General features: G+C 49.3%; 1 pseudogene; it reads left to right on the top strand.

Annotated features, from left to right (window-relative positions):
• Positions 1 to 1,541: 1,541 nt before the first annotated feature.
• Positions 1,542 to 25,610, top strand: LOC141027370 (G-type lectin S-receptor-like serine/threonine-protein kinase At2g19130; annotated as a pseudogene).

Here is a 25,610-nt window from a genome sequence, read left to right as displayed (position 1 = left end):
ACAGAGACACAAGATTTATACTGGTTCGGGCCACCGTTGTGGTGTAATACCCTACTCCAGTGTGGTGGTGGTGGATTGCCTCTTGGGCTGATGATGAAGAGTACAAGGGGAAGAACGGCCTCCTGAGGTTGGGGTGTTCTTGTGTTCGGTGTGTGGCTAAGGGTTGGCTCTCGATCAGATGCCCCTATTATGGTGGCTAGTTCTACTTATACAGGCCCTGGTCCTCTCTCCAAATATTGAGCGGGAAGGGAGCCAACAACGGCCAATTTGAAAGGGGACAGCTAGTACAGCTTATCCTGACAAAAGCGGTCTTCGCGTGCAAAAGGCTCTGGTCATGACGTCGTCTTGGGCTCCATGGTGACCTCCGTCCTGCCGTCCCGCTGGTCTTGGTCTCGTTACACCGATATGGAAATCTTTGCCTGATGCCTCGGTACTCCGCGCCTGCGCTTGCCTCCTTAGCACCAAAGAGGAAACAAGGACGCTGCGCGTGCTGGCGCCCGCCTGATCTTGATCGTCATGGCTCACGTCACGAGAGCCTCGCGAGGTTCGCCCTGCCTTGATTTCTTCGCTCCTCGCAAGGCAGCCTGGTGAGGCCGCTCCTGAGGAGGTCTTGCGTCATCCGCCTCGCGAGGGTCTTGACTGTCTCGTTGATGAAGGTGGGCCCTACAGGCCTGCAGCACAGCCACGCCGTGGGCCGCAGGCAGGCAAGTCTGGGGACCCCCATTCCCAGAACGCCGACAGTAGCCCCCGGGGCCAAGGTGCGCTCGGGCTTGGCTTTGCGGCGAAGCCAAAGGTCAAGCGCGGAGCACCGCGGGCCCCAAAAGCCCGCGGCCTTGGTCGACGCATGGCGGTTGATTGGACGTGGGCGTCTCTGCTTCCCCACGCTGCCTTAGAATCCGCCTGGCTACACGGACCCCGCAACCTACACAGTTATTCTCCGTCGCCCACACCTCGCTTCCCCAATCTCTCTGCTTTCTCGAGAATCTGCTTCCCCTCTCCAATCTGACCTGCCTCCTACCCACTCCATTGCCATGGCGCCGAAACAAGCAGACAAGGGGAAGAAGCCCCTGTCTTCGCCAGGTGCACCTCCGGCCGCCGAGCCTTCAGTCGGTCGATCCTTGGTGCTCAACGACGAGGCCATGGACAAGGTGCGTCCAATGCTCGCTTCCAGCTTCAACGAGTGGGGGGAGACGGTGGCTTGGCCTGCGTCCCGCGCTCGCATTGCCCGGACAGTCACTGAGGTCCCGATCTTCATTGATGTCCTTTGGGCTGGCCTGATTCCTCCTTTCTCCGCCTTCTTCAACGCGGTGCTTGAGCACTATCAGATCCACATGATGCATCTCAACCCTCAATCCGTGACTCTCCTTGCCGCCTTTGCCTTTGTGTGTGAAGCCATGGTGGGTATTGCTCCTTCTGTGGCCCTCCTTCGCCATTTCTTCTCGTTGCATCTGATTGACTCTCGGCAAAGCTCCGGGTGCGTGAGTTTCCAGGCCGTGGCCGCGACGGCGGGCGCGGGGATCGACTTCGAGCTTCCTCCATCCATGAGCGAGTTTCAGACACGGTGGGTGTTCGTCGAGGCCGGTGTGCTCAGCCCCCTGCTCCATTCCCCTTCAGCGCCTGCTGTTCCCAACTCCGGTTGGGGCCACGAGAGGCTCGCGAGCCCCCGTCTTGTCCCCATCTGGCTCAGGCTGAGGAGGCTGAAGGACCGCGGCGTGACCGCGCCCATGGTGGTGAGGGAGTTCGTCGGGCGCCGAGTCGCTCCGCACCAACGCCATTCTCGCCCGATGTGGGCCTTACTCAGCAGTCAGGACCATATGAGGTTCCAGGAGTCCGGGCTCCCTCTTAAGACGCATCAAACGATAATCGAGGTCTTGACGGGTGTTCCCTCGCTGGATGACATGCTTGAGAAAAGCTGTCTGCTGTATCGCTGCAAGAACAAGGCTGACTTTGTTGGGGGCATGCCTTCCTTCGATGAGTGGGGACTGCGCCCGGACGGCCTGGTGGGGTCCCGCGAGAACCCTGTCAACGTGGTCCCCCTCTTCGTCGCCGGTGCCGAGCTCGTCCCAAACGCGGGCGTGCTACCTCTTGAGCATTGTGTTGGTTTTCCCTTGAAGAGGAAAGGGTGATGCAGCAAAGTAGCGTAAGTATTCCCCTCAGTTTTTGAGAACCAAGGTATCAATCCAGTAGGAGGCTACGCGCGAGTCCCTCGTACCTACACAAAACAAATAAATCCTCGCAACCAATGCGATAAGGGGTTCTCAATCCCTTCACGGTCACTTACGAGAGTGAGATCTGATAGATATGATAGGATAATATTTTTGGTATTTTAATGATAAAGATGCAAAGTAAAATAAAAGCAAAGTAAAAAGAAATGGAAATAACTAAGTGTTGGGAGATTAATATGATGACGATAGACCCGGGGGCCATAGGTTTCACTAGTGGCTTCTCTCAAGAGCATAAGTATTTTACGGTGGGTGAACGAATTACTGTTGAGCAATTGACAGAATTGAGCATAGTTATGAGAATATCTAGGTATGATCATGTATATAGGCATCACGTCCGAGACAAGTAGACCGACACCTGCCTGCATCTACTACTATTACTCCACTCATCGACCGCTATCCAGCATGCATCTAGAGTATTAAGTTCATGAAAACAGAGTAACGCCTTAAGTAAGATGACATGATGTAGAGGGATAAATTCATGCAATATGATAAAAAAACCATCTTGTTATCCTCGATGGCAACAATACAATACGTGCCTTGCTGCCCCTACTGTCACTGGGAAAGGACACCACAAGATTGAACCCAAAGCTAAGCACTTCTCCCATTGCAAGAAAGATCAATCTAGTAGGCCAAACCAAACTGATAATTCGAAGGGACTTGCAAAGATAACCAATCATACATAAAAGAATTCAGAGAAGATTCAAATATTGTTCATAGATAAACTTGATCATAAACCCACAATTCATCGGTCTCAACAAACACACCGCAAAAAGAAGATTACATCGAATAGATCTCCACGAGAGATAGGGAGAACATTGTATTGAGATCCAAAAAGAGAGAAGAAGGCATCTAGCTAATAACTATGGACCCGAAGGTCTGAGGTAAACTACTCACACTTCATCGGAGAGGCTATGGTGTTGATGTAGAAGCCCTCCGTGATGGATGCCCCCTCCGGCGAAGCTCCGGAACAGGCCCCAAGATGGGATCTCGTGGGTATAGAAGGTTGCGGCCGTGGAATTAGGTTTTTGGCTCCGTATCTGATCGTTTGGGGGTACGTAGGTATATATAGGAGGAAGAAGTACGTCAGTGGAGCAACAGGGGGCCCACAAGGGTGGAGGGCGCGCCCCCTACCACGTGGCCTCCTGGAAGCTTCTCTTACGTAGGGTCCAAGTCTCCTAGATCATGTTCGTTCGAAAAATCACGCTCCCGAAGGTTTCATTCCGTTTGGACTCCGTTTGATATTCTTTTTCTGCGAAACTCTGAAATAGGCAAAAAACATCAATTCTGGGCTGGTCCTCCGATTAATAGGTTAGTCCCAAAAATAATATAAAAGTGAATAATAAAGCCCAATAATGTCCAAAACAGAAGATAATATAGCATGGAGCAATCAAAAATTATAGATACGTTGTAGACGTATCAAGCATCCCCAAGCTTAATTCCTCCTCATCCTCGAGTAGGTAAATGATAAAAAAGATAATTTTTATGTGGAATGCTACTTGGCATAATTTCAATGTAATTCTTCTTAATTGTGGTATGAATATTCAGATACGAAAGATTCAAGATAAAAGTTCATATTGACATAAAAATAATAATACTTCAAGCATACTAACTAAGCAATTATGTCCTCTCAAAATAACATGGCCCAAGAAAGTTCATCCCTACAAAATCATATAGTTTAGTCATGCTCCATTTTCGTCACACAAGAATGCTCTCATCATGCACAACCCCGATGACAAGCCAAGGAATTGTTTCATACTTTAGTAATCTCAAACCTATAAACTTTCACGCAATATATGAGCGCGAGCCATGGACATAGCACTATGGGTGGAATAGAATATGATGATGGGGGTTATGTGGAGAAGACAAAAAGGAGAAAGTCTCACATCAACGAGGCTAATCAATGAGCTATGGAGATGCCCATCGATTGATGTTGATGCAAGGATTAGGGATTGCCATGCAACGGATGCACTAGAGCTATAAATGTATGAAAGCTCAACAAAAGAAACTAAGTGGTTGTGCATCCAACTTGCTTGCTCACGAAGACCTAGGGCACTTGAGGAGGCTGATTGTTGGAATATACAAGCCAAGTTCTATAATGAAAAATTCCCACTAGTATATGAAAGTGATAAAACAAGAGACTCTCTACCATGAAGATTATGGTGCTACTTTGAAGCACAAGTGTGGCAAAGGATAGTAGCATTGTCCCTTCTCTCTTTTTCTCTCATTTTTTGGGCCTTCTCTTTTTTTATGGCCTTTCTCTCTTTTTTTATTCCTCACTTGGGACAATGCTCTAGAAAATGATGATCATCACACTTCTATTTATTTACAACTCAATGATTACAACTCGATACTAGAACAAAGTATGACTCTATATGAATGCCTCCGGCGGTGTACCAGGATATGCAATGAATCAAGAGTGACATGTATGAAAGAATTATGAATGGTGGCTTTGCCACAAATACTATGTCAACTACATGATCATGCTAAGCAATATGACAATGATGAATGTGTCATGATAAACGGAATGGTGGAAAGTTGCATGGCAATATATCTCGGAATGGCTATGGAAATGCCATAATAGGTAGGTATGGTGGCTGTTTTGAGGAAGATATAAGGAGGTTTATGTGTGAAAGAGCGTATCATATCACGGGGTTTGGATGCACCGGCGAAGTTTTCACCAACTCTCAATGTGAGAAAGGGCAATGCACGGTACCGAAGAGGCTAGCAATGATGGAAGGGTGAGAGTGCGTATAATCCATGGACTCAACATTAGTCATAAAGAACTCACATACTTATTGAAAAAATCTACAAGTCATCAAAAACCAACCACTACGCGCATGCTCCTAGGGGGATAGATTTGTAGGAAAAGACCATTGCTCGTCCCCGACCGCCACTCATAAGGAGGACAATCAAAGAACACCTCATGTTTCAAATTTGTTACATAACGTTTACCATACGTGCATGCTACGGGACTTGCAAACTTTAACACAAGCATTTCTCAAATTCACAACTACTCAACTCGCACGACTTTGATATTATTACCTCCATATCTCAAAACAATTATCAAGCGTCAAACTTCTCTTAGTATTCAACACACTCATAAGAAAGTTTTTACTATTCTTGAATACCTAGCATATTAGGATTATTTATGAAAATTACCATGCTATTTAAGACTCTCAAAATAATCTAAGTGAAGCATGAGAGATCAATAGTTTCTATAAAAGAAATCCACCACCGTGCTCTAAAAGATATAAGTGAAGTACTAGAGCAAAACTATATTACTCAAAAGATATAAGTGAAGCACATAGAGTATTCTAATAATTTCCAAATCATGTATGGCTCTCTCAAAAGGTGTGTACAGCAAGGATGATTGTGGTAAACTAAAAAGAAAAGACTCAAATCATACAAGACGCTCCAAGCAAAACACATATCATGTGGTGAATAAAAATATAGCTCCAAGTAAAGTTACCGATGGAAGTAGACGAAAGAGGGGATGCCTTCCGGGGCATCCCCAAGCTTTGGCTTTTTGGTGTCCTTAGATTATCTTCGGGGTGCCATGGGCATCCCCAAGCTTAGGCTCTTGCCACTCCTTGTTCCATAATCCATCAAAATCTTTCACCCAAAACTTGAAAACTTCACAACACAAAACTCAACAGAAATCTCGTGAGCTACGTTAGCGAAAGAAAACAAAAGAACACTTCAAGGTACTGTAATGAACTCATTCTTTATTTATATTGGTGTTAAACCAACTGTATTCCAACTTCTCTATGCTTTATAAACTATTTTACTAGCCATAGATTCATCAAAATAAGCAAACAACACACGAAAAACAGAATCTGTCAAAAACAGAACAGTCTGTAGTAATCTGTAACTAACGCAAACTTCTGGAACTCCAAAAAATCATCCAAAATAGGAAGACCTAGGAAATTTGTGTATTGATCAGCAGCAATTGGAATCAGTATTTTATCACGTTCTGGTGATTTTTAACAATTGTTTTCGTGAACAGAAAGTTTCTGGAAATTTCTGCAAGATCAAATAACTATCATCCAAGAAGATCCTATAGGTTTAACTTGGCACAAACACTAATTAAAACATAAAAACACATCTAACCAGAGGCTAGATCAAAGATTTATTGAATAACATAAAGGAAAAATATTGGGTTGTCTCCCAACAAGCGCTTTTCTTTAAAGCCTTTTAGCTAGGCATTGATAATTTTAATGATGCTCACATGAAAGACAAGAATTGAAGCACAAAGAGAGCATCATAAAACACGTGACAAACACATATAAGTCTAACATACTTCCTATGCATAGGCATCTTATAGAAAAACAAATTATCATAGCAAGCAAAAACTAGCATAAGCAAGGAAGCGGAAAGGAACAATAGCAATCTCAACATAACGAGAGGTAATTTAGTAACATGAAAATTTCTATAACCACATTTTTCTCTCTCATAATAATTACATATAGGATCATAAGAAAATGCAACAATATAGCTATCATATAACATATTCTCAACACGATCCACATGCATGCGAAGTTGACACTCTTCCAAAATAGTGGGATTATCCTTAACTAAAGTCATGATTTCTCCAAGCCCACTTTTATAAAAAAAATCATAAGATTGAATATTATCCAAATATGTGGGATCTAAAGTCGACACTCTTCCAAACCCACTTTCAATATTATTTCAAACATTACTATCAGTCTCATATTCATCATGGGGCTTAAATAAAATTTCAAGATCGTAAGAAGAATCACCCCAATCATGATCATTGCAAAAAGTAGTAGACATAGCAAAACTAGCATCCCCAAGCTTAGGGTTTTGCATAATATTAGCACAATTGACATCAAGAGTATTTATAATAAAATTATTGTAATCATGCTTTTTATTCAAGGAACTATCGTGAATCTCTTCATAAATTTCTTCATCACAATATTCAGATTCACAAATTTTAAGCAAAACTTCATAAAGATAATCTAGTGCACAAAACTCACTAGCAATTGGTTCATCATAATTGGATCTCTTAAAAAGATTAGCATGCGTATGAGGATCCATAGATCTTAGCTTCTCTGTTTAGGAATAAATACTCAACTATTTCAGCCAAGCGAGAAAACGAGCCAAGAAAGACATCAAGGCGAACGGAAAAAGGGCGAATAAAACGGCAAGGGTGAACTAGGGGAGAGGAAAACGAGAGGAAAATGGCAAATAATGTAATGCGGGAGATAAGGGATTGTGATGGGTACTTGGTATGTTGACTTTTGCGTAGACCTCCCCGACAACGGCGCCAGAAATCCTTCTTGCTACCTCTTGAGCACTGTGTTGGTTTTCCCTTGAAGAGGAAGGATGATGCAGCAAAGTAGCGTAAGTATTTCCCTCAGTTTTTGAGAACCAAGGTATCAATCCAGTAGGAGGCTATGCGCGAGTCCCTCGTACCTACAGAAAACAAATAAATCCTCGCAACCAACGCGATAAGGGGTTGTCAATCCCTTCACGATCACTTGCGAGAGTGAGATCTGATAGATATGATAGGATAATATTTTTGGTATTTTTATGATAAAGATGCAAAGTAAAATAAAAGCAAAGTAAAAAGCAATGGAAATAACTAAGTGTTGGAAGATTAATATGATGACGATAGACCCGGGGGCCATAGGTTTCACTAGTGGCTTCTCTCAAGAGCATAAGTATTTTACGGTGGGTGAACGAATTACTGTTGAGCAATTGACAGAATTGAGCATAGTTATGAGAATATCTAGGTATGATCATGTATATAGGCATCACGTCCGAGACAAGTAGACCGACTCCTGCCTGCATCTACTACTATTACTCCACTCATCGACCACTATCCAGCATGCATCTAGAGTATTAAGTTCATGAAAACAGAGTAACGCCTTAAGCAAGATAACATGATGTAGAGGGATAAATTCATGCAATATGATAAAAAACCCATCGTGTTATCCTCAATGGCAACAATACAATACGTGCCTTGCTGCCCCTACTGTCACTGGGAAAAGACACTGCAAGATTGAACCCAAAGCAAAGCACTTCTCCCATTGCAAGAAAGATCAATCTAGTAGGCCAAACCAAACTTATAATTCGAAGAGACTTGCAAAGATAACCAATCATACATAAAAGAATTCAGAGAAGATTCAAATATTGTTCATAGATAAACTTGATTATAAACCCACAATTCATCGGTCTCAACAAACACACTGCAAAAACAAGATTACATCGAATAGATCTCCACGAGAGAGGGGGAGAACATTGTATTGAGATCCAAAAAGAGAGAAGAAGCCATCTAGCTAATAACTATGGACCCGAAGGTCTGAGGTAAACTACTCACACTTCATCGAAGAGGCTATGGTGTTGATGTAGAAGCCCTCCGTGATGGATGCCCCCTCCGGCGGAGCTCCGGAACAGGCCCCAAGATGGGATCTCATGGGTACAGAAGGTTGCGGCGGTGGAATTATGTTTTTGGCTCCATATCTGATCGTTTGGGGGTATGTAGGTATATATAGGAGGAAGAAGTACGTCGGTGGAGCAACAGGGGGCCCATGAGGGTGGAGGGCGCGCCCTGGGGGGGTAGGCGCGCCCTCCTACCTCGTAGCCTCCTGGAAGCTTCTCTTACGTAGGGCCAAGTCTCCTGGATCATGTTCGTTCCAAAAATCACGCTCCTGAAGGTTTCATTCCGTTTGGACTCCGTTTGATATTCTTTTCCTGCGAAACTCTGAAATAGGCAAAAAAAAAACAGCAATTCTGGGCTGGGCCTCCGGTTAATAGGTCAGTCCAAAAAATAATATAAAAGTGAATAATAAAGCCCAATAATGTCCAAAACAGAAGATAATATAGCATGGAGCAATCAAAAATTCTAGAAACGTTGGAGACGTATCAGGGCGCAGGGGGACGAGCGCCGCCTGGGGCTCCTGAAGCGTCGTCCTCAGGAAACCGTGATTCTGGGACGTTGGTCGACGAGATGAAGCAACACGCGGCTACGGAGGTCAAAACTCTGGAGGCCTTGGGAGGTCGCGATGAGACGGCGCCCGACTGTTCTCCGCAACCAGGCACCCTTGAAGTTGTCCTCTCGAGCGCTTCTTCGGCCGCACCCCGTACCGGCCGCCATGTTCAGCTTCGGTCGGCTTTGTGTGGACTTCGAGGAGCTCCGCAAGAGAAAAGGGTCTCCGAGCGGCAGCAGTATCTTCAGGTCGTTGAAGCAACGAAAGTACATCTCCGTTGATGAGTAAGTACTGCATCTTGTGATTTCTTGATTGTTGCTTTCCTTCCTGACGCTGGCTCTTCAGGACCCCTTCTGTCGGGGCCGTTGAGCCATCCGAGAAGCAATCCCCGCCTTCCTCGGCACCCCCGCGGGCTTTGAGCACCCCGAGCCTGGATGCCGCGCCCGGAGCTGGGCCGGCCGAGGGGGTGCGCTCGCCTCCATGGGGCCTTGAACCTGCGGCCCCGTTGTCCTTCCTTCACGGTCTAACTTGGAGCTTGGCGGGTGTTCCCCAGACTCCTCCTCTGGTTATGGACAGCGGCTGGTTGGCTCCGGTCTTCGGCCCCTCCTCAAGCAGCGGGCCCCGACCGACCGGGGCCCCTCGTGAGGTCAGGCCGGCGTCTGGAGCGGCGCCAACCCCTAGCCCCCTGCCGAGAGGGGGTGTACCACTTCATGTCCCGTCTGCAGCCCCCATGGCGGAGGACGAGGTAGGGCGTGCATTGGAGTTCGAGCGCGGGCGGAGCGTCGTTCGTCATGAGCTCTTCCAGGAGGCGATGGGCGCGATGAGCCGACTTGGTGAAGAACTCGCGGGTGTCGACTCGCGCCTTGAGGCTGAGGGTCTTCGGCTGGTGGAGGAACGGCGTAAGCTGAGGGTGGCTATCAACCTTGGCTGCTACCAGCGTGATCTTGACAACGCCAAGGCCGAGGTGTCCCTCAAGGTTTCCCACGAGGCTTGCTCCCGAGCCTTGGAGGAGGCTCGCGAGGCTGACCGCCGCCGCGAGGCTGCGGAGAAGCGCGCGTGGGAGATCCAGGCCTGGAGTGCGTCCCTCGAGCGCCAAGTTGAGGTGCGCAGAGCCGCCCTTGCGTCGCTGAGGGGGACGCCTGCCGAGGAAGAGGAGGTCCGGAAGCGCGAGGAGGCGCTGGCTCTGGAAGCCGTGGAGCGCAGCCTCGAGCTCGAGCAACTGGAGACGAGGGAGCGTCAAGTTGCTCAAGCGGAAGATGCCGTCGGGGCTCGCGAGGCCATGGTCCAGGAGGAGGTCGACCGCCGGGTGGCCGAGGTTCGCGTGGATCTTGAAGGTCGGTACGACCTGAAGCTGAAGCTTGCGGGGACTGAGGCAGCGGGCACTACTAGGAAAAGGGCTATAGATGGAATGGCCACTAATGGCGCACCAGACATGTGGTGCGCCATTGCTATGTAGCAGTGGCGCACCGTGTGCTGGTGCACCATTAGTGTGAAAAACACTAATGGCGCACCAGACACGCGGTGCGCCATTAGTAACAATTTTTTTTATTTTGCCAGACATACTAATGGCGCATCAGGACATAGTGCGCCATTACTAGTTGTAACTAGTAATGGCGCACCAGCAACATAGTGCGCCACTAAAATATTTTTTTTATTTTTTACTTTTTTGCAAAACTACTAATGGCGCACCTGGGGCAGTGCGCCATTACTAGTTTAAGCTAGTAATGGTGCACTGCTCCCCCGTGCGCCATTAGTGTTTTTTGCAAAACTACTAATGGCGCACCACCAGCAGGTGTGGTGCGCCATTAGTAACCAGGGTTACTAATGGCGCATATGTGGTGGTGCGCCATTAGTAACCTGGGACGAGCTAGATATTTTGGACAGCCACACCTACCCACTCACTTTCCCCTCTTCATTCTCTCCTCCCTCCTCCAAGCTTGTCTCAGCTGCCTCCTCCTCCTCACCTCATTTGCACCATAAATTCATCCAAATTACGTGGTTAAAGCCCCTTTTTTTGATAGGTAAGTAAGGGGGAAGCTATCTTTATGTTGTTCTCCCTCCAACAACGTGCACATGCACTTTTTATGTCCTAGCTAGATCTATGTATGTTTGTGGTGTTGCATATATGTTTGTGTTTGCAGGTACCGGTATTTGAAATGCGATAGTTGCCAATATTTTGCCGGAATGTTGATTCATTTCCGTTTCGGCGAGAATTTGGCACTATGCATTCTTTTTGGTCCTATTTTTAGGGAAAGTCATGCCAAATTTTTTCTTGGTTCTAAAATATCGTTTTGCTCTACCCCGCAGGTGACCATGGTCCGCACGATGACCGAAGGCATCATGAATAGGTTTTTGAGATCCGCGAAGGCCGAGATGCTTGAAAAGAACGAGACGGAGATAAGATGTCCGTGTCGAAGATGCAAGCTGAAGAGCCTTATTGCGGACCCGGATTCCAGGCAGGTGCGGGACCACCAGCTCTTGCGTGGTTTCATGGATGGCTATCGGTGGCAAGGTGATGAAGATGACTATGAAGTCATCCATGGGGGTCGGGCAAGAAATGAGGATGGGCAGCAAGACAACCACCGCGGCTCGGGCGGGCGAGAAGACGAAGAATCTCCAGGACATGATCACGACGGTGATGCTGTACACAGTCATCATGTAGAAGATGCCGGACATGATGATGAGGAAGATGCGGGAGCAGACGAAGGGCATGATCATGAAGATGAAGATGCCGGCGGAGCAGACGACGATGGACCATCGATGGGCTGGGTGCAGGACCCTCATATTCAAGAGCTGCTTCTCAAGCAGACGGATAACGCAAGAGCTGCCGCCCGAGAGAAAGCCAAGCTGGATCAACTGGAGATAGACGCAGTTACTCCATTGTATGAAGGATGCAGGCCCGAGGATACCCGCCTGAAAGTAACGCTCATGGCTCTGGAGATGAAGGTAAAGCACAAAATGACCGACGCATGCTTCGGCGAGAACATGTCATTCTGGCACGAACGTCTTCCCAAGGGGAACAAGTGCCCGACCAGTTTCGAGGAGGCGAAGAAAATCGTGTGTCCTCTGGATTTACCGCACGTGAAATACCATGTGTGCATGAACAATTGCATCATTTATCGGGACGAGCACACGGAGTCTACCATATGTCCGGTGTGCGGCGTCACTTGATACAAGAAGAGGAAGAAAGCTCCTCGAAAAGTGGTGTGGTACTTTCCGATCACTCCTCGTCTGCAGCGGTATTTTGCGGACCCTGAGGTAGCAAAGCTCCTGCGTTGGCACGCGGATAGGGAGGAGAAGAAGCGAGAAGATGACGCAAATGATCCGGAGATAAATAAAAAATACAAGATGCTGAGTCACCCTAAGGATGGGAGCCAGTGGCAAGCGTTGATCTTTGAACACCCAGAATTTGGGAACGATCCAAGGAACATCGTGCTGGGCGTGAGCACCGATGGAGTCAATCCGTTTGGCAGCCAGAGAAGCACACATAGCACCTGGCCTGTGTTTGTGTGGATGTACAACCTTCCCCCCTGGTTGTGCATGAAGAGGAAGTACATTCACATGAGTATGCTAATTGAAGGGCCAAAACAACCAGGGAACGACATCAATCTGTATCTGGGGCTGCTGGAAGAGGAGCTAGACACGCTGTGGAAAACGCCAGCCAATACGTGGGACGCCGCAAAGAAAGAATATTTCCCTATGAGAGCCGCACTGCTCACGACGGTGCACGACTATCTCGGTTTCAGATATCTCGCGGGGCAGGTGGTCCATGGATTTTCTGGATGTGTCAGGTGCATGGATGACACAACGTATCGCCAGCTAGATAGAGATCCCGGGTCTTCGAAAACCGTGTTCATGGGACATCGAAGGTGGCTTCGTGACGATGACCCGTGGAGGAAACGCAAGGATTTGTTCGATGGTGAAACCGAACCCCGAAGACGCCCGCGTACGAGGAGCGGCGAGGAAATAGATGAGCTGTTGAAAAATTGGAAAGATTGCCCACTGCCGGGAAAGAAGCAAAAGGCGCCAGAGCCGGGAAAGAAGCGAAAGGCGCCAGAGCCACTGCTGAAGGTATGGAAAACGAGGTCTGTTTTCTGGGACTTGCCGTACTGGAAGATCCACCGTGTGCCTCACAGCCTTGATGTCATGCATATCACGAAGAACGTGTGCGAGAGTCTGCTTGGTACCCTGCTCAACATGCCAGAGAGGACCAAAGATGGGCCGGAAGCAAGGGCAGACTTGAAATCAATGGGCATCAGGGAGGAGCTTCACGCTAATGATGATGATGATGATGAGGCGAAGCAGGACACGGAAAGTCGTCGCAAAGGCAAAAAGGCCAAGAAGACCGGAAATGACTTCCCTCCCGCGTGCTTCACTCTAAGTCAGGAGGAGATCGATCAGTTTTTCACCTGCCTCGTAGGAGTAAAACTTCCTTACGGTTACGCGGGGAAGATAAGCAGATACCTAGACTCAGTGAAGCAGAAGTTCAGCGGGATGAAGTCTCACGACTGTCACGTGTTGATGACGCAGATACTTCCAGTTGCAATCCATGGGATCATGGACACGCACGTCCGTGAAATGCTATTTGGCCTATGCAACTTTTTCGACGTCATCTCTCGGAAGTCGGTTGGCGTGAGGCAACTCAGAAGGCTACAGGAAGAGATCGTGGTGATACTATGCGAGCTTGAGATGTACTTCCCTCCCGCATTCTTCGACGTTATGGTGCATCTACTGGTCCATATCGTGAAGGATATCATCCAACTCGGGCCGACGTTCCTGCACAGCATGATGCCGTTCGAAAGGATGAATGGTGTCATCAAAGGATACGTTCGCAACATGTCACGTCCAGAGGGAAGCATAGCCAGGGGCTTTCTGACCGAAGAGTGCATCTCCTACTGCACGAATTATCTAGGCATCGAGAACCCCGTTGGTCTGCCCGTCAACAGGCACCTCAGCAGGCTCGCTGGATGGGGTCACCGTGAGGGTCGCCGCGAAATGCATGTCGACTTCGATGGTCGACTCGCCGACTTTGAAAGAGCAAACCTAGTCGCACTACAACACATAGACGTGGTCGATCCTTGGGTGGTAGAGCACAAAACGTTTATTGAGAAGACGTACAATGACCGAGGCCAACAGAGGACAGACGGAGATATAATCAAAGAGCATAACTCATGTTTCATGCATTGGTTCAAGCAGAAGCTTCTGTCGTACCCTTTACATGAGGATTCTTCCGCGGAAGAACAACTCATATTCGCCTTGTCACAGGGCGCCGAGCACAACCTGATGACGTATGATGCGTACGATATCAACGGCTACACATTCTACACCGAGGACAAGGACATGAAGAGCGATGGTTATCAGAACTCCGGGATAACGATGGAATCCTACACCGGTAACGACAAGGATAGATACTACGGAAGGATCGAGGAGATCTGGGAGCTGAGCTACGCTGGAGAGAAGGTCCCGATGTTCCGTGTCAGATGGGCCAAGAGCGTCATAAAAGAAGACCGGTATTTCACCACCATGGTTATACCCGAAGCCAAATCCAAGACCGCAGGCGCGAACGTCACCGCGAAAAATGAGCCATGGGTACTGGCTTCCCAAGTGGACCAATGTTTCTTCATTACCGACCCATCAAAGCCCAGTCGTGTTGTCGTGAGGAGAGGCAAAAGGAAGATCATCGGAATGGATGGAGTCGCCAATGAGCAAGACTTCGACAAGTACAGCGACCCGAAGATGGAACATGACGACGACGATGAAGTATTAGCATACACCACTAGAAGAAGAAGGACCACCCTACCTAAAGGACGTCCGTTCAAGAGAAGAACTCCATTTACGAAAAATAAGGGCAAGAAAATTGTGAGCAGATAGCTAGCTAAGATCGATTGTATTTAAATTGTAGCCTTCATTTCTCGATTGTATTTCATGGGCACCATCTCCCCCGCTCCACCGGCCGCCGCCGCCGACCCCCCGCACCCTCCCCCACTCCACCGCCGCCGACGACCTACCGCACCCTCCCCCGCTCCACCGGCCGTCGCCGACGACCCCCCGCACCCTCTCCCCCGCACCCTCCCCGGCCCGCTCCACCGTCACAAATGAATGCAAATAAATTTGCAAAAAAAAGCAAATTTGATTATATTTTCAAATAACAAATTTGATGATATTTTTTAAAAAATAATTACTATTTTTATAAAAAAATATATTACTGTTATGATTTAAACAAGTTTGAACATATTTAAACACAAATAAATATCAAACAGCATTTTAAATGCATAAAAACAAAAATTGGGGAGCCTGGGAATCGAACCCAGGACCTCCTAGTGTGTGTGCTGCATGCTGACCAGTCAGGCTAGTGGGCGTGTTCTGATGGAGATAGGGTTAGGTGGAATATAAGCTGACCAGTCGGGCTAGTAAGTAAAACAAAATTCTAATGGCGCACCAGGGGGAGGTGCGCCATCAGAATCGACGTACTTATGGCGCACCAGGGGGAGGTGCGCCATTAGAATCGACGTACTTGTTCCCCTCGCACTGTCGCCTCCCTCCCTCCCTCGCTCGCCAGATCCCCCACTCCTCGGCCCCAACCGTACGCCGCCGCCCCCTTGCTCCGCCCCCTCCGTCCGCCGCGCCTGCACGTCGTCCGCCGCTGTGGTCTTGCGCTGCCTCGACGCCGCCGCCCCGACCCCCGCCGGACTCCACCCCCGCCCCAGCAAGTACGTCCCCTCCCTCCTTTCCCCCATCCCCCTAGCGTCTCCTCCTCCTCCTCCTCTCACCACCCATGCCTTCTTCTGCTCGAAAGGTCAAGAAGGCGGCCAAGGACGCCGACGACATCACGGGCCCCTTCCTCCGGATCGCCGCCCGCAGCCTCCTCGACGCCGGCGTCCTCTAGGTGATTCCTCCTCTCTCCTCCCCTCCTTCCCCCCTAGGTTTCTCTCCCCGCCGGCGTCCTCTAGGTTTTTCACGATGTACACTCAAAACTAATGACTCTGAATCTCTGCTACTGAAAATCATACATTTCAGATATGACACTGTTTGGACATTTGTAAAATCCAGTGCTTGTGTATCTGTTGTTTGGATTAACAATTATGAATAGCACATCCTAGGACATGAACTAGAATTATGAACAGGACATCCTAGGAGTAGATGAACATTTTGTGGTTCTGCTAGGACTTGCTCCAGATTTTTTAACCCTAGGATTTCTTTTCTTTTAGTTCTTTGCTTACAGAAAATTTACTAAAAATTCAGAAACTTGGAGTAACCTGTGGACTGTACTTTTGTGATCTCCTACTCCTGAATCTTACTACTACAAGCACAAGCAGTACAAATAAGACTAGAATTTACTCTGAATTTTGACAGTAAGAAGAAGAATGAAAATGCAAGGAGTAAATAAGAATAAGAATAAGAATTTTACTTATGATATGATGATGAGGCACATCACTAGCAGACAACTGCCAAGAATGCAGGACTATTTTACTCTGCCTAAGAATATGCATGTCTTGTTTTCTGGTTATGGATATTGTGTAGTACTACATATCTTGTTTTTTTGTAATATAATGCTTACCAAAGGTTTCAATATTTTGCTGTTACCATTGTTCTTTGAGCATAATTCTTTTTCATTTCCTACTATCCTTATTCTAATTCTCTTAAATTGCTATGTTGTGTGTAATAGAATTAGATCTTGGATCTGCTAGTGGACTTTGGGAGTTTGTTTACCTGGCACCATTCAGTCAAGTAGCCATTCATGTGAAATTTTATTTCGTCCATATGAAAGCAGAGGACCATATGGTCTGTGGCCTTTTCATCCATCATTTACACTGTGAATCCAACACCAGTGGTGCTGCTTTGTTTCTGTGATCACATTGTGGTGCCCGGCACATTTGCCCCATCACTTCGTTACCCCTTTCTCCTGAAATGTTGATTAATTTCCGTTTCGGTTGAGATTGGGGCCCTCCTAGATCAAGAAAATTAGCAAAGGTCATGCCCTATTTTCTTGACCTAGAAGGTGCCCGATTCTCAACCGAAACAAAAATTAATCAGCATGTATCTTGACATCAACCAATAGTAGTGATCTAGTGCTTTAGTGGTTGGATTAGTTTAGTATTTTTTCACACACTCAGACACCCTTGCTTGCCATGTGTGTGAGAGAGATAGTGAGAGGAGACAAGAAGAAGGGGGTTAGGAAGATGTTGCCTGCTCATCAAAGCTAACCATCTCCCCCTTTTCACCCCTTTTCCTTTCTCTTTTGTGGGTTGCAAGGAAGCTACTGGTTCCATCCCACAACACCTAGCAACAACACACTAACAGGTTCCATCCCAAAACACCTAGGCAATATCACAAACATCTCTCAATTGTTCCTTGACAATAACCATCTTTTTGGCGACATTCCTCGAGAATTAGGTTATTTGGTCAACTTAGAGATCTTGTTCCTTGACAATAACCAACTTTTGGACCAAACTTTTTTCCTATTTAGAGCGAAACATGGCCCACAACGATGAGGCCGACGGTTCGGGCGGCAAGCAATTATGGGAGCTGTCCCAGGAGATGGAGGAAGAACCTCACCGCTATGAGGACGCCGCGGAAGACACCGATCTTGACTACACAACCCCTAGTGGCGTCGGGGATGACACCACTGATGGTGCCGCCGAGGATGCCACCACTGATGATGGTGGCGCACGCACAGATGGCAGCCAACCGAAGAGGCAACGGAAGGACCGGCGCCCGAACGTGCTCGGCACCGTCAAGGAGGAATTTACTGAAGTGAACTCTGACGGGCATCCAACGGCGCCCAAACATGTAGTCAAGGGGTACTCGGTTCAGCTCGGGTGCATTCTCCGGAGCACCGTCTCGATCAACACCGAGAACCTAAGGCATAAGGACCGAGGGAATTTGCGCTGCCTCCTCTTCACGAAGTTGCACGAACGATACAAGTTCCCCAATGAGTTTGCAAACACACGCCTCTCAGGGAATAAAGTGAACAGTGCCGCCCTCACGAGGATGAGCACGGCCCTGTCTACATGGAGAAGCACGGTGAAGGCAATGATTGAAAAAGGTGATAGTTATGAGAAGATCAAGGTGAAATATCCTTTGATGAGCGAAGATGACTACAAGGAGTTTAAGATCAAGTGCGAGAGCAGCGCAACCTCCGAATCAAGTCAGTGGGGGAAAGAAATGCGGCAGTTGAACTTAGGGGTCCACCAACTTGGTCCCGGCGGTTATAGAGTGGCGGAGCCTATATGGGACAAGGAGGACGCGGAGCGTGCCGAGCAAGGCCTACCGTCCCGCTTCGAGAAATTCCCTGACAAGCAGACCAGGAACTTTGTCAGGGCCCGGTACAAGGAGGACCCGGTAACAAAGGAGCTTACCACGGATCCGAAGACCAAGGCGCTTGAGAAAGTTCTGGTAAGGAATACACCCCCGCGTAATTAGCTACATATATGGTTGCATTCTAGTTAATGAAGACAAATTTCTAAATGGTTCACATTCCTTCCGCAGGAGGCTGAAAGCAGTAGCGCGGGGTCATCTCAGAGCTCCCCTTTTGACACCCCTTTAAATAGGGCGTTGAACGTAATGAAAAACAAGGATAAGCTCAGTAAGCCGTCGTCAGCTGGTCGTGTGGCCGGCAAAGGCTTGTCCACAAAATGGTCGTCATACTATACCGCTGGTGGGCGAAAGGAGAAAAAGACCAGCTCGGAAAGCCAGTCGCGCGAGGTTCAAGAACTCAAGGCACAAGTGGCGCGGATTCTGGAGATTGTCCAAGAGCAAGTGCAACAACAACTGGGAACGACGCTCACCGCCATTGTGCCTACCTTGATTCAGGGGCTGACGACGTGGATTGCGGGCGGCCAACAGGGGCCTCCCCCGGTTCCCAGCTTCACGGCCAGCAACTCGCACAACGCACAGGCGGCGCCATTGGTGTCTCCGGCGGAGGCGGTATTCATGTCTCCGGCGCCGGCACGGGCATTGGGACTTAATGCACCTGGGTGTACGCCGATCGGCACCTCGCCAGCAAGCGGCCCCTCCGTCAGTTGCACGCGCACGCCCGCCGTTGGCGGTGCCTCGACATTAGCCGAGCTCGACGGCATCACGGTAACTAAGCCTCTCGGCCGATGACTTCATCTCCTTGCCTTTGACTGGGCATCCCTGACGCCCTACATGTTTTCGCAGGGCGCCACCGATGTTCCTTGCACTCTCCTGCACTTCGTGGGTGGTGAGTTGGTCGATGTCGCCAAGGGCAGAATCGTTCAACCGGGCAACCGCGTGTTCCACGGTAATCCGATGCCACCCACCTTCTATACGGTTGAACTGGTTCGGGTACTGCCAGGCTGCGACGAGTTGTTACCTCCGATTCGACCCGCTGGGGCCGACGAAGATGATGTGATGACCCTCAGCGCCTGTGTAAGCTGGCCCCTGCTTTGGCCGAAGAGCCAGATTCGTTTGGGGGTGGGGGACACCACCCCACAGACAAGACCGCCAGTCGTGCCAGCGCCAAGCCATGGCAAGAACGCGCAACGCTACCGGACCTGCCGGACATCCCTATGGTGCAGGATCCGAACATGCATATGGCACAGGATCCGGACGACGACGACAACGACGACGGTACATTTACCAACGTCGATAAGTAGTTTGCCGAGCATGGGTACGGTGACGAGTTCTGCGGGCCTCCTTCTCAAGAACCCAACCCTCAAAAAGACGACCGCGATCTAGCTGGTACGGCGGAGAAACCCAATTGCAACAGGCGTCGTCTGGCGTTCAGTTCTCAGGAGACGCCTCCAGCTGCCCCCTTCACCGAGCCTCAGATAGCTGAGGTGCCAAATATTATCAGCCCCAACACGCTCAAGAAGGCGGTCTGTGAGCAGAACTCGATCCCATTACAACAGATCAAGAAGAAGGGACGGAAACGAAAGACTAACAAGGGCGCCAGCGCGAGCCAACCGGCACCGAGTACGATCCGTGCTCAGGACGGACCACCTTCACCTAAGGATATCTCGAGGAGGGTGCATGTGGCGGGTAGGCCGATGCTACCGACAAATATGCTCAATGCTGCAACCGGTGCTATGCGGAGTCTGCATGACAGTGTTCTTTCTTTGGAGAAGCGGTGTCAATAAATCGCTCGAACGAGAAAAGGGGGAGGCGATGATCGTGTGCTTCGTGACAAAGCAAGAACCGGACGACAATAAATCGCTCGAACGAGAAAAGGCACCCCCCGCGCGTATCAAAGAAAACCCAACTTCAACTCAAATCCAAATCCAAAAAGGCAAGGCTACACAAAAGGGTTTCAAAGCAAATGGCCGCGTCCGGCTCCTAGTCTAATCTCCTTGTCTTCAAGTCTTCTCACCAGCGCGGAGCTAAGTGCTGCCACTAGGCGTGGGAGGGAGCCCCAGGGCCTGAGGCCGGCACCCCTGAGACTCCGGGGCGTCTACAGCCCCACTCATTATTACGTCAGAGTGTCACGGGCGGCGATCTTCACAGGCACTGGGCCTTCTTCACAGGTACCGGCCTTGCTTCATATCGCCAGACGAGGGCCCCGCCTTGCGCCACCCTCGACCACCTTTGAACCGACCGGCAACCAGGACGGCGCAAAATGGGGGAAAGGGGACGCCAGCGGCGCCCTCGGCGACCACGGGTCCTCTGTCGGGGGAAGGCTCGCCGGCGCCTCCCCGGCAGTGGACCTACCTCCGGGTGTCGCCTGGCTTCGCACGATGTGGGGAGGGGCCTTGCTCCTGGCTCCCTCCATGCAGCCCCCAGCGTGCTTCCCCTAGCGGAAGGGGTGTTGCCGTGTCGGGGTCGTCGGTCGAGGCTGTGACCTGATTCACTAGCAGCCCATGGTTAGCGTAAGCTTGCTCCTGAGAAATTAGCGGTACCCTGTAGCTATCATTGCAGGCGCGGTTGTTGCGGCTCCCCATCGGTTCCTGGAAGGCTTCAACTTCTAGCGCCCCTTCTTCCCAATCTTCTCCGAGGAACGAGCCTGGGTCGTCCTCGGGCGCGTACTCTTGGTCCATCATGCGGGGCACATAGGCTTCCGGGGCCGTTACCCCGAACACCTCGCCGTAGTGCCCCACACTCCACGTTGCCCGGCCCAGCGCGGCGTCCTGAGGATGGTGGCGCGACATTTCACTGGGACCATGGAAGGTGACGCTTGTGCCCACGCTTGCCGCGGGCGGCACGGAGGCGACGGGGCCCCCGGCACCGCCGGTCGTGCTGGTGTTGATGAAGCCCACAGGCACACCTGAGGGTGCGTGGTTGCGGCGAGGCCCGCCGTGAGATCCAGCAGTGGCTTGAGGAGGAAGCAGATAGCAGAAGGGCGGCGCTCCCCATGCCGCCGCATCCAGCAGCTCGGCGATGCATTCCAGCAGTGCATCTCGGCCGCTCTCCATCAGTCGGCACCGCGGAAACTCCCGTGCTACCGTGAGCGCGGCCCGCATGTTCGCCTGCTCCCGCCGTGTGTGCGGCGCCGTTGCCGCGGCGTGGCTTGCAGCGGCTCGCGCTTGTCGTGGAGTGAGGGTGGACGACGCCCCGCCATGCCGCCCGCGCCCTGCGGCGTTAGGCAGCTCTCGGGCCGCCTGGAGCGCGGGGTTGAGGTCTTCATGGGTAGATGGCACCGCCCGGGCTGGCCAGGCTGCCCAGCGGTCGGAGTCGGCCCTCGGGTCGCCGGACATCGTGGTCGCGGAGCGTCGATGCGTCGATCGGCGGGAAAGAGGCTCCGGCGCACCCCTACCTGGCGCGCAAAATGTCGGATCACGGGTTTCGGCAAAACCCTCAAGGTTCGAACACTGGGGTGCGCGCGGAGATTTCCTTCGTACCGGTCTACGCCCTAGCTCGCTAAGATCTCGCGGACGATCTCGACGAACTCGCAACACAAAGACACAAGATTTATACTGGTTCGGGCCACCGTTGTGGTGTAATACCCTACTCCAGTGTGGTGGTGGTGGATTGCCTCTTGGGCTGATGATGAACAGTACAAGGGGAAGAACAGCCTCCTGAGGTTGGGGTGTTCTTGTGTTCGGTGTGTGGCTAAGGGTTGGCTCTCGATCAGATGCCCTTATTGTGGTGGCTAGTTCTACTTATATAGGCCCTGGTCCTCTCCCCAAATATTGAGCGGGAAGGGAGCCAACAATGGCCAATTTGAAAGGGGATAGCTAGTACAGCTTATCCTGACAAAAGCGGTTTTCGTCTGCAAAAGGCTCTCGTGATGACGCCGTCTTGGGCTCCATGGTGACCTCCATCCCGCCGTCCCGCTGGTCTTGGTCTTGTTGCACCGATATGGAAACCTTTGCCTGATGCCTGGGAACTCCGCGCCTATGCTTGCCTCCTTAGCACCAAAGAGGAAACAAGGACGCTGCGCGTGCTGGCGCCCGCCTGGCGCCCGCCTGATCTTGATTGTCATGGCTCACGTCACAAGAGCCTCGCGAGGTTCGCCCTGCCTTGATTTCTCCGCTCCTCGCGAGGCAGCCTGGTGAGGACGCTCCTGAGGAGGTCTTGCGTCGTCCGCCTCGCGAGGCTTCTCCCCTCGCGAGGGTCTTGACTGTCTCGTTGATGAAGGTGGGCGTACAGGCCTGCAGCACAGCCATGCCATGGGCCGCAGGCAGGCAAGTCTGGGGACCCCCGTTCCCAGAACGCCGACAGTTACTTTTGTTAAGTTGCACTCACTTTTCTGAACTTCCACTCACCCTTTTATTGTTACTACCCTTGTACCAAAATATAAGATGTTTTCGTAGTTCAAAATATGAACTGCAAAAACATCTTATATTACGGTACAGAGGTTTTTGCATGTGTTGCAAATACTTTTTTTCTTTTTGTGGAATGGCAACTTGTCCTCGTTGTAATTGCACTTCACCTTTTTTTAGTTTATTTTTCTTTCTTTTTGCTGCAGTTGCACTTCAGTTTAGTGCAAAAAGAATAGTGTCGCTCTCATCATTAAACCCCCCACACACATATGTATCTCAATTTATAGTAACCAACAAATTGTTAGTCAGGTGCAAAGACCTCTTCTGACCGGGTCCGCCGGGTAACCGGAGGAAAGTGACGACGAGATTTCAACGGTGAACCAAGTGTCAAGCGCTGATGTCCCGAGCGTTCTTCTTCCTACACCCTTTCCATTGTCACCACACAAATCCTGCCGTGCATGCTATGCAAGAGGATATTCATCTAGTACCTTGGCATATGGTTCAACACGGTACTGAAGTTCACTTCAGCATCGGTTGCAATTTGCATATAGGGATAAGCCAATCAGGAATACCACCTCACTGGACCTTAGGATCTCCCACGGTGGCAACCTTTTTTGTCGTAAACCGGTCCACCAAGTTTGTGATCTGGTCTACACAAGCAAACATCAAAAGAAATAGCACCACTGCTGCTATGCTGTTGAGTAGTGGAAATCTTGTCCTTACAGACTCTTCAACCTCATTAGAGGTTCTATGGCAGAGCTTTGACCACCCCACGGATACATTTTTTCCTAGGGCAAAGCTCGGATGGGACAAGGTCACCGGCCTGGAGCACCATTTTGTTTCTTGGAAAACTCGGCCGACCCGGCTATCGGTGCATATATACTGTGTACAATTAGACCCAGTGGTGTTGACCAATTAATGCTTCTAGAACTGAACTCATTCATACCATATTGGTCCACCGGTGTATGGAATGGCATATACTTCATCGCACTTCCAGAGATGTCAGCCTGCCACTCTATTAGTCCAAAATTTGTCGACAGTGACAAAGAGAAGTACTTGACGTATAATTTAGTAACTGAATATATGGATCCAAATATGATTACTTGTCATGTCATTGACGTCTCAGGTCAAGGGAAAACATTCATTTGGATGAAAGGGTCTGAGGATTGGGTAATGATCAATGCCCAACCAAGAGCTCAGTGTGACGTCTATGCAATTTGTGGACCTTTCACAATTTGCACTGATAATAAAGTTCCACACGGCAACTGTATGGAGGGCTTCACCATGACATCGCCAAGGGACTGGGAGCTAGAAAATCGAGTGGATGGACGCTGAAGAAGTACCTAGTTAGACTGCATTAGGAACAAAAGAAAAACACGTACCACAGACAAGTTTTATTCTCGACCATGTGTTAAATTGCCCCAGAATGCCCCAAAAGTAGAAGCTGCTACAAGCACGAGTGAGTGCGCAAAAATTTGTCTGAGTAATTGCTCTTGCATTGCACACTCCTTCGGCGACAACGGATGTTCTATGTGGCATTATGAATTGCTCAACATAAGACAACTACAATGCAGTGACACTACAAATTCAAATGGAGAAATTCTTTATCTTCGTCTTTCTGCTAAAGATGTACAAAGTTTGAAAAACTATAGAAGAGGGATAGTTACTGGAATTGTAAATTGTACATGTATTAATGTTCTAGGTTTATTTGCACTCATCCTCCTACTAATGGTTTGGACAAACAAAAACAAGAGTTTCGGTCAAATACAGAATGAATCTGAAGTTTGCGATGGAATCACTGCATTTAGATACAATGATCTTCAACGAGCAATATTTTTTTTAGAGATAAGTTGGGGGGAGGTAGTTTGGGGTTCTGTATTCAAGGGGTTTATAAAGGGCTCCAATGCCATAGCAGTGAAGAGGCTTGATGGTGCTTATCAAGGAGAGAAGCAATTCAGAGCTGAAGTGAGCTCAATTGGAGCTGTCCAGCACATCGATTTAGTTAAGCCTGTTGGTTTCTGTTATGAGGGTTCTAAGAGGCTGCTTGTTTGTGAATACATGTCAAATCGCTCTCTTGATGTCCATTTATTTGGAAACAACTCAGTGTTGAATTGGACTGCTAGGTATCAGATAGGCCTAGGTGTTGCAAGAATGTTGGCCTACTTGCATGACAACTGTGGAGACCGCGTCATACACTGTGAATCAAGCCAGAAAACATACTTCTTGATGCTTCACTCCATCCAAAAATTGCATACTTTGGGATGGCAAAGCATTTAGGAAGGGATTATAGCAGAGTATTGACAACAATGAGAGGAACTACAGAATACCTTGCGCCTGAATGGCTTACCGGTGTTACTATTACACCAAAAGTATATGTTTTTAGCTATGGGATGGTGTTGTAGGAAATAATATCCGGAAGGAGGAACTCATGTCCGTCCTGTCCAAGTGGTGGCAACACCGATGTTTACTTTCCTGTGCATGCCGCACATAAGCTTCTTGTAGGAGACGTCGGGAGTTTGGTAGATCACAAGCTACATGGTATTGCCAATCTGGATGAGGTTGAAATTGCTTGCAAGGTTGTGTGTTGGTGCCTCCAAGACGATGAGCTTGATCGGCCAACAATGGGACGGGTGGTTCAGATTCTCGAAGGGCTAGTTGAGATCACAATGCCCTCGATACCAAGACTGCTCCAAACTATGGCTGGAAGTTCAAATTCAACATGTTCCTTTTTGTTTCAGAAACGAGCTGCATTGCGAGCCTATACATTATAA

Source organism: Aegilops tauschii, chromosome 7 (assembly GCF_002575655.3).
Source record: "Aegilops tauschii subsp. strangulata cultivar AL8/78 chromosome 7, Aet v6.0, whole genome shotgun sequence".
NCBI classification, from domain to species: Eukaryota; Viridiplantae; Streptophyta; class Magnoliopsida; order Poales; family Poaceae; genus Aegilops; species Aegilops tauschii.
The sequence above is the reverse complement of the archived record's forward strand: the minus strand, read 5'-3'. Positions and strand labels throughout refer to the sequence as shown.